At 35.0% G+C, this 13,662-nt stretch overlaps 1 non-coding gene across 1 annotated transcript; it reads left to right on the forward strand.

Moving 5' to 3' along the window:
* The first annotated feature begins 341 nt into the window (after window positions 1-341).
* Trnat-ugu (transfer RNA threonine (anticodon UGU)) lies at window positions 342-415 on the forward strand. Its single transcript has one exon. It is a non-coding gene; the product is annotated as a tRNA-Thr (tRNA).
* Window positions 416-13,662: the final 13,247 nt, after the last annotated feature.

The following is a 13,662-nucleotide window of genomic DNA, read 5'->3' on the forward strand; positions in this document are numbered from 1 at the left end:
ATCAGAGTCTGAGCTAATTAAGACCCACATATTTCATAAAAGTTAATACCCAAAACATAAAAGGAACTGTGACAACAGTAAAAACAAAGAAAACAAAGCAAAAAGTTAAATAGTCAGATTTTAAAATGTGAAAAGAATCTCAATAGATATTTGTTGAAAAAGGGCATGCAAATGAATGTAGGAAAAAATGCTCAACATCACTAATTACTGAGGAAATTCAAATTAAAGCTACAATGACATGTTTCATCATATATTAGGATAGTTGTTAAATATACATGTGTGTGTGTGTGTGTGTGTGTGTGTGTGTGTGTGTTTGTGTGTATTTAAAAAGACACCAGGACTGGGGATGTAGCTCAGTTGGTAGAGTACCTGCCTTGTATGCATGTGGCCCTGGGTTCAATCCCCAGTACCACAAAAAAAGGATAATATACAGAGTAAAGGTAAGTCATTGGTTCTGGGGTTGTGGCTTAGTGGTAGAGCACTCACCTGGCATGTGTGAGGCACTGGGTTCAATCCCCAGCACCACATAAAAATAAATAAATAAAATAAAGGTGTCATGTCCATCTATAACTAAAAAAATTTAAATAATAAATTAATTAAAAAGACCAAGTTTTGTAAAGATGTGGAGGAAAAGAATCTTTTTAAATTGTTGGTTGGAATGTAAATTGGTACAGCATTATAGAAAACAGTACGGGGGGGGGGGTCTTCAAAAATTGAAAACTCTAGGCTGGGGATATAGCATGCTGGAGGCCCTAGAATCTACCTCCAGCACCCCAAAATGAATGTAACAACTATACCACTAAACAATTGAATGTACATTTATTTATCCTAAGAAATTGAGATAAGGATCTCAAATATACATCTGTAGTCCCATGTTTATTACAGTATTATTCACAATAGACAAGATGTGGAAACAAACTAAATATCCATTGACAGCTGAATGGAAAAATAAAATATGGTTATGGTGTGTATGCATATATATCTATGTGTGTGAATATATGAAATATTATTCACCTTTTAAAAAAGTTAAACCTGTCATTTGCAACAACTATGGGTGGAACTGAAAGATAATATGCTAAGTGAAATAAGTCAGTCACAAAACACAAATACTAATGATCTCATTTATGTGTAGAATCTAAACTAGTCAAAAGTATAGGAGCACAGAGAGGGACAGTGATTGCCAGCAGCTAGTGGGAGAGGAAAAAATGAGAAGTGACAGCCAAAAGGTACAAAGTTTGAGTTATGCAAAATAAATAATTTCTGGAGAGCTAATATCAAGCACAGTCCTAGAGCTAACAAGACTGTATTGTATTCTAAAATTTTCTAAGAGAGTATATTTCATGTATCCTTATTACACTCAAAAATAATGAAAATAATAAAGAGGGTTGAAGAAAACTTTGGGAAGTGATGGATTTCTCTAAAGCGTTAATGATGATTATTTTTTCACGACTTACCACCCAATATATTGCATATGCATATTTTACATGTCAATAATAGTTCAAAACCATGGTTTTAAACAAAACAAATAGTCCATATTATCCTTATTAAAGTTGACACATACATATAATCTTGGACAATTATTTATTTAGGTTGCCCACAGATGACATGACATGGGCATCTCTCTTACTCTGTTCATCCAAATTTTAAAATATTCATTTTTACCATTATTCATTCCCCACAATGCATTTAATATAATTAATAATAGGGAATTATATACCCTGATTTATACCAATATATTATTTATATATGCTGAAAGGATAAAGAAATTAAAATGTAAAGGATAAGGTTTGTTTCAAGACCTGTAAAGTTTTTAAGTTCTGTTAATTTGCATTTGGAACCTGAAATTCATGTGGCAGTTAAAACAACTCCCAGAGAGACCAGTAAATGTATGTTGAAATCTCCCCTGACTATCTGGTTGTTCTGTAAAAACAACCCACCCTCCCAGAAAGAAACCCTGCAGTCCAGCACGTATACACTCAGGGCTTAAGCCAATCAGTTCGAATGTATACCCTTCTTTGTGCTGACCAATCACCCCTACCCTACTTGTTCCTGCCAGTGAATGTACTAATCATAGTTAAGAGTTGTTGTTTGATTTTCCCGCAGCGTGTGATGATTTGTTATGACGTATATGAAGTCCTTGCCCTTTCCAAAGAATGGATATAAGCTCTGTTTAAGCTGTTCACGGGGCTCTTTGTTCTCTGCTCCTCTGAAGTGAGCTCTGAGCCCCAGCATGCTGGACCCCCAATAAACCCTTTGCTGTTGCATGAGACAGTCTCTTGGTGGTCTTTTCCTCCGACATTCGCCCGACCTTTACAATGCCTAAGTCATACTCTCTATGTTATAGTAGTTTTGGTTCCAATTTACACTTACTCAGCCCCTTAGAATTTGTGTATATGTGTGTATGTGTGTGTCTAAGTGACAAAACATGCTTTATATATTCCAACCTCAAATAGCTCCTTTTCTACTACTACCAGAGATTATGAGAATAATAACACAAAGAGTATCTCTCCTTTCTGATCTCAAGATAATATTGTAGCTAGCTTACCTTCATTTCATGTGTACATATTGATAATACCTATATATACATATATATAAAATGGAAAGATAGATGTAATTATATCTTTTTATATTTTGTGACCCCAGCACTTCTGCAAAATCTATGTAGTTGTCACAATTTTACTAACGTTAATTAGATAGGCAACTTGACCTGAAAGGAGAAACTACATTTTCTAACAATTATACCAATGTGAGGCAATAACATTGTATACAACAACAAAATAGTTTTCAGAGAATTTTAGTGGATCCAGATTTTTTTTGATGCTGCATTATGAGCAGGGCTTGCAGTCAAGCTCTGGATGACTATTCGAATATCGAATAGGTAATTAAATTCAATCTGTGCACTGACTGGCACAGAAGGTGAGAAAAGAGGAAGCCATACCTGCCAGCAATGCTCTTAGTTGCTGTGACAACCAGATTTGAGAAACTGAATGAAATAAAACAGAGTATCCAATCCAGAGTTGCCCACTTTCTTAGTCAGAGATACATACAAATGGCTCTTGCTCATTTTATGTCCACCAAAGTTGCATGCAAATTACTGCTCTCTCTTAAAACTATGGCCCCATTATTACTGCTGAAGTCAGTACTGAAAATGATAAGAAAGGTCAATTCTATATCCACTGCCACTCAACACAAAGCCTCCTCATACTGGACACTGGTGATCTTGTTCCATACCCAACATTACCTTCTTACCTCTCACTGGAAATATAATTTTGCCTTAAGGAAACAAGAGTACATGTATGGTCAACGCCTAGAAAATAATGAGGATAAAAATGCTATCTAAGATGATAGTTTTTTTGTTAAGTTTTAATGATATCACAATATTTTTGTCCAAATAGAGCAATTAAATATAATGCAATTTTTAAGTTTGTCCCTATGATGGAAGGGAAAACATTCTTATGTCCACTTAGTCCTGAGAAATACTATGTAGAGTGCCATGTCTAATCACCCTGTTAACACTGTAACCCAGAATGTCACAAAAAGTTCTTTGTGTGACCATTGCAGTACTCAATTTTCTATGCTGTGGCAACAGAGAAAAATACACAGGTGAATTGCTGATAAATACTGCAGCTTTACCTCAATGCAGACAGAGCATAAATAATGTTTTCAAAGCCTTTTGTTTTCCCCCCCTTTTTTTTTTTGCTACACCTGAAAATTATATATTTTGCCATACCCTTTGTCTACCAAATCTGTGTCACAATTTGTAGGGTTCCAGTTATTGGAAAGGAATAATAGGTAGTAATGAGTTCATAACAAAAATTAATTCCTATATTGTGTGTACATAGACACTTCACTTTATCTCATGTAAAATGCCTTTAACTAGAGAATAGTCAGGAAAAAACAGGTTGAGTAGTTCTACTAATATATTTCATGTTGCATTCCTAACATAGTTTAACGTAGAGATAGGTACACATAAACTTAACCAAGAACTGCAATGCTATTACTAATGAAGTGATCAGAGAATCTTTCCTGTACTTAACCCTACTCTTCATTTAGAACATCCCTAAATGATGATTCAAACAACCAGAGAGGTCAAGGAGGATGTTGAGGATTTCATCAACCTCCCTCTGGCTATAGCCAATCAAACCATCTTTTGTAGGTCTGAAATGAATATGGAGTTTGCAGAACTGAATGCAGCCTCTCTGAGCATCAGTTCCCTTATGTAGGAGTAGCTGTGATGATTAGAAATGATTTGCAAAGTTGCTAATTGCATATCTGCCTTTCAGTATGCAATCAATAAATTGAAACTATTTTTATTTTGTTTATAATCTATATTCCCTACTGGGATAGTATATATTATGGAAACTTGGCACAATCTAGACAAGGAATAAATATCCAAATTTAATTAAAACCACAAGCAGACACTGTGATGAGGATCAGACCCTCAGAAAATGTTCACAAATATGTTTCAAGATGTATGTGGCACCTATGACTGGAAGACTTTTGTATTTTGACTCTAGAGTAAAACAAGTGAGTCACCAAGGGCACAGGATTTAGGGAGGGACTTAGTTTTAGATCCTGACCCTGCACTTGCACTATGCTGAAAGTGACAGCTTCCTTACCTTTCATGCCCTGCCTAGATATTTCATTTTCCTTATCCAAGTGCAGGCTCTGCCTTCTTTTTTTCCTTTGATACTTGTGATCAAACCCAGTGTCCCTCTACCACTGAACTATATCCAGCTCCTTTATTATTGTAGAATTATAGTTAGACATAATAGTTTCATTCATTTTGACAAAACCATATATGCATAGAATTTGATTTACTCCATTTCAGTCCCTGTTCCCCTGTTTTCCTTTCCCTTTTCCCTCCCCCTATTCTCTCTCCCCTACTCCATTGATCTTCTTCTTCTTGTACTCATTTATTTTTGATTGGTGTTTTCTATATAATTGTAGAATCCCCTGTGGTGTATTTATATAAGCACATAACATGATTTTGTTAAATTCATCCCTCAGTTCATCCCCTTCCCCATCCTTACTCCCTCTTGATCTCCTTCTACCCCACTGATCTTTCCTATATTTCTATGATATCCAATCCCACTTTGCCCCTTACTTTGATATAGCTTCTATATATGAGAGAAAACATTCAACCTTTGAGTTTCTGAGTCTTATTTCACTTAGCATTATGTTTTCCACTTCCATCCATTTACCAGCAAATGCTATAATTTCATTCATCTTTAAGACTCATTCTGTTGTATACATATACCACATTTTCATAATCCATTCATCCATTAATGGACACCTGGGCTGCTTCCTTTAATTTGGCTATTGTGAATTATGCTCCTATAAACATTGATGTGGCTGTATTGATATAGTATGCTGATTTTAGTACTTTTGGATATATACCAAGGAGTGGGAGAGCTGGGTGATCTGGGTGTTACATTCCTCATCTTTTGAGGAATAACTCATACTTTTTCCAGAGTGGTAGTACTAACTTCTAGTCTCACCAAAAATATATGAGTGTACCTTTACCCTATGTTCATCAGAATTTATTATTTGTTTTCTTGATAATTACCATTCTGACTAGAGTGAGATAAAATCTTAGTTTTGATTTGCATTTTCTTGGGTAAAGATGTTAAACAATTTTCATATATTTCTTGGCCATTTGTATTTTTTTTTTCTTTTGAGAAATATGTTTAATTCTTTTGACCAATTATTATTTGTGTTTTTGCTTGTTTGGTTTGGTTTGGTGTTAATCTTTTGAGTTCTTTATATATTCTGGATAATATTCCTCTTTTCAGAGTAGCTGGCAAAGATTTTCTCCCATTCTGTAGGCTTTTTCTCCATGCTCTCAATGGTTTCCTTCACTGTGTATAAGCTGTTTAATTTGATAATTATTTATTTGTTGAGCTTTATGCATCTTAAGGAAGTCAGTGCCTACATTGTGTTTTGACCGTGTATTGTCTTCTATCAGTTGCATGGTTTCTGGTATAATTCCCAAGTCTTTCTTAGTCCATTTTGATTTTACTTTTGTGCAGAGTGCAAGATAGGGTCTAATTTCATTCTTCTACATATTGATATCTTGCATCCCCAACACTATATTTTAAAAAGGCTATCTTTTCTCCAACACACATTTTTGGAAGCTTTATCAAGTATCAGATGACTGTAAATATGTGTATTTATCTCTGTGACTTCTATCTCATTGATCTTTATGACTAATTTGATGTCAATAACATGCTGGTTTTTCTTATTTTAGGTGTGTAGTATAATTTCAGATCAGGTATTATGATGCCTCCTGCATCACTTTGCTTGCTCAGAATTGCTTTGGCAATTCTGTGTCTCTTATTTTTCCAAATGAATTAAGGACTATTTTGTTTGTATGTTTTAATTCTTTGAAGAATGTCATCGGTATTTTGATGGGGATTGCACTGAAAGTGTATGTTGCTTTTGGCACTATTACCATTTTGACAATATTAATTCTGCTTATCCAAAAACATGGGAGGTCTTTCCATCTTCTAAGGTCTTCCTCAATTTCTTTCTTATAAAGCGTTCCATAGATTTCATTGTAGAGATCTTTCACCCCCTTGGTTAGATCAATTCCCAAGTTTTTTTTTCTTTGTTTTTTGAGGTTATTGTGAATGGGATGGTTTTCCTGATTTCTCAGCAGAATCACTTTTGGAGTATAGGAAAGCTATTGAATTATGAGTGTTTAACTTATAGCCAACTACTTAGCTAAATTCATTTATCAGCTCTAAACTCATGGGTAGAGTCTTCTAGATACATGTCATTACCAAACAGTGACAGTTGAATTTTTCTTCTCCTAGTTGTAGCCCTCTAATTTCCATCTCTTGCCTGATTGCTCCGGCAGAGTTTCAAGAACTATATTGAAGTCATGAGAGTAGAAATCCTTGTCTTCTGACTGTAGAGGAAATATTCAGTTTTTCTCCATTATGACATTAGCTTTAGGTTTGTCACATATAGTCTTTATTGTGTTGAAGTAAATTCCTTCTACCCTAGTTTCTCCACTGTTTTTAACAAAAATCACTGCTGGATTTTTTTCAAAAGTCATTTCTATATTTATTGAGATGATCATATAATTCTTATATTTATGTGTTGAATTACATCTATTATTTTGTGTATGTTGAAACAAACTTGCATCTGTGAGATAAAACACACTTGATAATGGTATCTTATCAATTTACTAATATTTTTTAAACATTTATTTTTTAAAAAATAGTTGGACACGTTTATTTTATTTACTTATTTTTTTATGTGGTGCTGAGGATCGAACCCAGGGCCTTGCACTTGCTAGGCAAGTGCTCTTCCGCCAAGCCACAATCCCAGCCCCAATTTACTAATATTTTATTAAGATTTTTTTGCAATCTATGTTCATCAGGAATATTGTTCTATAGTTTTCTTTCCTAGATGTGTCTTTGCAATTTTTTTTTTTTTAAATCAGGGTTATACTGAACTTTGTCTAGTTTTTTTAATAGGTTACTCAGTGAAGTTGAAGAGTGTCTCACTTTCCAGTGCATTTTAGAAGGGAAGAATCAGAAATAGCACTAGTTTCATCAACAGATGTACAGCCTTAAGATAAATGTCTAGTGCCTACTTTGACATCTATAACACTTATTTCCACCTATGGGGAATGATGTAAGAATTATACAAACTGCATAATTCTGTCAGATAGTGGGATTAGTTTCTTAAGTGAAGAGAAAATAGAGTAGAAAAACATAAGAAAGTTTGATTTTTTTTTAATAACAGAAGAGGGGCTGGGATTGTGGTTTAGGGGTAGAGAGCTCGCCTGGCATGTGCCGGGCCCTGGGTTCAATCCTCAGCACCACATAAAAATAAATGAATGGCATAAAGGCATTGTGTCCAACTAAAACTAAAAAGTAAATATTTAAAAATAGATAAATAAATAAATAAAATAACAGAGGAGAGGCAGGAGATAGGTAGCAGATGATGGCTATAAAGGATGAATGAAAGTCTATTCCACTGATTGTTCTTCTATTTTTATCCTTCCATTATTTTGAATTGGGGAAGAGAGGAGGACAGGAAAGGGAAAGACAATGGAATGAACTTGACCTAACTTTTTTTATATATACATATATGAACATTCCACAATGAATATCACCATCATGTACATCCACAAGACACTAGTTTAAAAACAAAAAGACTAAACAGCAGAATGATTAGTAGAGTAGAGGGAAGAGAAGCAGGGAGCAGATGAGGGAAAGGGGAAGTATTGGGACTAAATGGAAATGAATTACATTTCATGCTTTTATAGTTATATCAAAATGAATCTTGTTATGTTTAATTAAAAAGAACCAATAAAAAAGAGACTCTAAAATATTGTTGACAGCAAAAAAGAATCACTTTGGACTGGTCACATCATTAGTATTACATATTTTTTGCTTTCCTTTTTATTAGAATGCCAAAAAATAAAGAACATATTATATTCAAAAATGAAAGTAATTAATAAATGAAAGAGAAGAAGAGGGAACAGAAAAATGTGCCTATTAGTTTAGGAAAAGAGTGAAGAAGGGGTAATAGGAAGAACAAAAACCAAGGTACAAATAAACATACAAATGTAAGATCAAAGCAACTCAAATCCACATGTAATTATATCCCACCTAAGTCCAATTAAGGCTAAACAATGAAAAGGTGAAGAAGAAAGCAAAGAAATACAAGAAAAATATACACAAAATTATTTATTCCCCACAACCTAGACAAGTGGTAACCTGGGTACTGTATTATTTTCATTTTACAGAGGAAGAAACCTGAGGCAAAAAGGCAATTAGTCACTTAGTGATGGGAAAAAATGTAGCTTTTCAAGAGGAAAAGTGGTGAGATTTTGAATCAGACTTGCTTTGTTTCCACACTATTAGCTGGGTGGTATCAGGCAACCAGATTCACATATGCTTGCTATTTCCTTATCTGTAAAACCTATGAGATAAAACACTTAGCTTATTAGATTGTGATTTATATTAAGGTAGAAATAAGGTATAAACTGTTCATAAACACATATAGCATGTAGTAATTCCTCAACAAACACACTTCTTTCCTTTTTAGATTGAGTACTGTACCAATCCCTGTTCTCCCTGCTCCAGATTTTGTAATGAGCCCTTTCCTAGATGACATCCCCTCTGAATGCAGTGGTCAGCTTCTCCAGCTGGAGGATGAATGACAAAGAAAGGTCTTTTGTTCATTAAACAAATCCTTTCACAGCTAAATGGGAGGGGGCTGGGGGGATGATACAAAGCTGCAATGAAAAAAGGAGGCAGGCTCTCATTTTCGTTGGAAATAAATCAATGCATGAATCAGAGCAATGCAGCTCAGGGACCAGGATGAGAAGCATTTTTAGAACTGTCACTTTAAAAATATGTTCCCTCCTGCCTTGCGGCTCTCTCAGTGGGCAGAATTTAAAATAGAAACAAGTAACTTTAATTAGGTTCTAATTAGCCCCACAAGTTTGGTGAGCTAGGATAGTTTATTTTAGAAAAAAACATAATAACAGACGGAGGATTTTCCAGGCACCACAACTTTAATTACAATCCCAAACACCTCAAGCATGCTTACTGGGCCAATTAAATCAGCAGGGCAATGGCAAAGCTAATGTACTACCCTAGACCCAAGATATGATGATGTTTTCTATTTGAGTTTGTTTCCAAAGTAATTTGAAAAGCAGATAACTTACAATGCTTACTTAAACAGAGGCAGGAGGCCTTTAAACTGTTGTTAATGCACAATTAACCAGGATCTCAAAGATGGGGATTTTCTAGATGAGGGTTGCTCACCTGTGACATGGGCAGGTTTCCCTCATCTTGTGTGCTTGGTTGAAAGGATATGCTAAGATACAGCTCTTTGGGTCTTCTCTGTCCCACTCTCCGCTGGGTCATGGTAGGAAATTCAGATATTAGCCAGTCCCTAGAAAGAATGCATTTCGGGGGCCATCTGTGGAGTCAGCACATAGTAGACTTCCTCAGAATTTAAGAAGAGAAAAGCAACATATCTTACAGGATCAATTACATATTTACAAAGGAGTGGAAATGAAAGAGACGTTGTATTTTCCTGATCATGTCCAGGAGAATGATAAGGGTAAACACCAATGTCCAAATTGAAAATTTAACTATTACCAGAGGTTTAAAGGAGAAGCCCATGAAGGTAGGCAAATACTTTCCATTCCTTATCCAAAATGTGTTTCCCATATCACATTGGGAGAAGTGGAACATTTGTAGCCAATGAATTTCCAGGTTCACAGATCCAGTGAATATTCTATAAGCAAGGACCATTCAATGTGATGCTGCATTCCAGAAGAGTTTTCTGGGTTCTTCTCTTTGTTTCTTTGGAGTTATGTTGAAATAAGGCACTGCAGCAAGTTAATGTTCTTATTTCAGATAATTTATTTGATAGAAATAACATAGCATTCAATAGGTGGATATTCCTGTATGCACCTGCCACTGAACACTGAACATATTGAATGATGCCTTTTATTTTTCCTTATTTTACCTTGCTTTGTTCATTGATCTAAATCTGGTGCTCTTTATCTTCTGTGCATGTAAAGCTTCTCTGAAAAGTAAGTTTAATAACAGATTGATAGGCCCTACCCACAGAATTTCTCTTTCAATAGCTCAAAGTAGAACCTGATAATCTGTGTTTCTGACAGTTCCAGAACATCCATCCACAAAATCCAAGAGTAATACTTCCCCTCTTGAAACAGTGTAACCTCAAAGCTTCTGGAATCCCAGCTTATCTTCCCATTCTTACATTCTCTTGATCTTGTCTGCACAGATCGCCCTGCAGGTCAACTATGGATTTTTTTTTTTTTCTTTTGGCACTGGGGATTTAGCCCAGGGGCACTTTACCACTGAGCTACATCCCTAGTCCTTTTTATTTTGAGACAGTGTCATAATAAGTTTCTTAGATCCTGGCTATGTTTCCACAGACTGGCCTCAAACTTGTGATTCTTCTGCCTCAGCCTCCCATGTGACTGGGGCTACCCATATGTGCCAACACTGCCAGTTCTACTACAGATTTTTTTCATAATTTTATAATTACCCACAGTATTTGATTCATTCTGACAAAATAATGCATGTAAGGAACTTGATTTCAATCTCCATCATCCCCTTCCCATTTCGCTTCCCTCTTCCCTCCCCCATATTCTCTCTCCTCTTCTCTATTGATCATCCTTTCTTTTTTTTTTTGAAGTTTTTTAATATTCATTATTTTTTTTTAGTTTTCAGTGGACACAACATCTTTGTATGTGGTGCTGAGGATCAAACCCAGGCTGCACGCATGCCAGGCAAGCACGCCACCGCTTGAGCCACATCCTCAGCCCGATTGATCATCCTTTCATTCCTTATTTTTATTGGTACACACATACACACAAGTTAAATACTTTTAGTACATCTATATATGTATATAGCATGCCTTTGGTAAATTCATTCCATATTTCTACCCCATTCTCTTATTTCCTCCCTCCCTCTTGTTCTTGTCCTACTCTGATGTACATTATATATTCATGATATCTAATCTCCTCCATCTTTCCCTCTTTTTTTTTTACTAGATTCCACACATGAGAGAAAACATTCATTCAACTCTTGATTTTCTGAGTCTGGCTCATTTCACTTAGCATGATGTTCTTCATTTCTACCTATTTACCAGCAAATGCCTTCATTTCATTTTTCCCTATGGCTGAGTAATATTTCCTTGTGTATATATACCATATTCTCTTTATCCATTCATCTGTGGAAAGGCACCTAGGTTGGTTCCATAATTTGGCTATAGTGAATTGTGCTGTTATAAACATTGAAGTTTCTGAATCAATATAGTACACTGATTTTAGTTCTTTTGGATAAATATTGAAGCATGGGATACCTGGGTCACATGGTAGTTCCATTCCTAGTTTTTTGAGGAGTCTCTCAATGCTTTCCATACTGTTTGTACTAATTTTCAGTCCCACCAGCAATGTATGAATGTACCTTTTACCCCATCCTCTCCAGTATTATTTTTTCTATTCTTGATCATTGCCATTTTCAGTGGGTTGAGACGAAAGTGTAGTTTTGATTTGCATTTCACTGCTAGAGATATTGGACATTTTAAAATATATTTGTTGGCCATATGTATTTCCTTTTTTGAGAAATTTGTTTATTTTGCCCGGTTATTAATTGGATTATTTTGGGGGGTTGGAATTAAGTTTTTGATTTCTTTACATAGTTTGGGTATTAATCCCTGTCAGAGGAGTGGCTTACAAAGATTTTATTCCATTCTGTAGGCTCTTTCCTCATTTTCTTAATCATTTCCTTTGTTGTTCAGAAGCTTTTTAGTTTGATGGCATCCACTTATTGATTCTTGGCTTTTATTTCTTGAGCTTTGGAGGTTTTTGTTGACAAAGTCAGTGCCTATATTGAGATGATGTAGTGTTTACCCTACACTTTCTTGTATCAGTTGCATGGTTTCTTGTGTAATTCCTAAGTCTTTGATCCATTTTTATTCAACTTTTGTGCAGGGTGAAAGATAAGGATCTAATTTCATTCTTCTACATATGGATATATCCAGTTTCCCCAGCACTATTTGTTAAAAGGTTGTCTTTTCTCCAATATACATTTTTGGCACCTTTGTCAAGAATCAGATGATTGTACATATGTGGGTTTGTCTCAGTGTCTTCTATTCCATTGGTCATTATGTCAATGTTGATGCCAGTACCATGCTGTTTTTATTACTAGAACTCTATTTACTACAGAAATACTGGAACTTCTATTTACTCCTTCCAAAATCTGGAGTTAATGTTTTTGTATATTCATTCTCTTTGTTGGTTTACCTCCTTGTTTTTGTGTCTTAAATTCCTCACAACTTTCCTGAGAGAGAGCAAAAGTGAGTTTTTCTGATCCTTTCTGAAAAATGCCTATATTGTACCCTTACACTTAATTAAAACGTTAACTGAGGTGACAAAGACTATCAATAGTCTACTATTATCTATTCTCTCTTCTTTCATAGTACTAAAATATTTAGCTTGTCTCAGTGTTGTCCAGAATAAAGACATTGTCTATTCCCCCTTGCAAGTAAGTATGGTCAATTAGATATGAGAAGCCACATAATGTGGTGGCCTTCTGTAATTATCCATAAAAGACCCCCCACATGAATCACCTATATTCTACCTTATCATTCCTTCTTTAGACAGCTGCCTGTGCCATACAATCAAGGTCATGCATAATAGAACAACAAAATACAAAAAAAGCCCATGTCTCTCAATGTCATAGCAGCTAAGAAATACAATTGAACTTGTTTAAGCCACTGTTATTCTGGGATTTCTGACACAATTACATCTAATCCTAGGTGAAACAAGTTTGAGTATAGAAAGCTATGGTGAAATTGTGTTCACTAAGAATATAGAAAACATTATTACCCTGATTGCTATTGTCCAATGTTGTAGATAAAAAAATAATAAAAAATTTTAAAAAAGCCAGTTCTAATTCCTTACATGAGACTTGTTTTTTTTTCCTCTCTGAGAGATCCAAGGAACTGATTTATCTTTGAGGTTCTGAATTTCATGAGTCTTTTTTCTTTCTTCCCAATTTCCCCTTTCCACAATTTAACTTTCAATTTAACAATTTCACCTCTCCATTTGACTTGTCTTATTTCTAAGTTAATTTCTTCTTCCTTATT

The sequence above is a fragment of the Urocitellus parryii genome, chromosome X (genome assembly GCF_045843805.1).
Source record: "Urocitellus parryii isolate mUroPar1 chromosome X, mUroPar1.hap1, whole genome shotgun sequence".
Classification (NCBI taxonomy): Eukaryota; Metazoa; Chordata; class Mammalia; order Rodentia; family Sciuridae; genus Urocitellus; species Urocitellus parryii.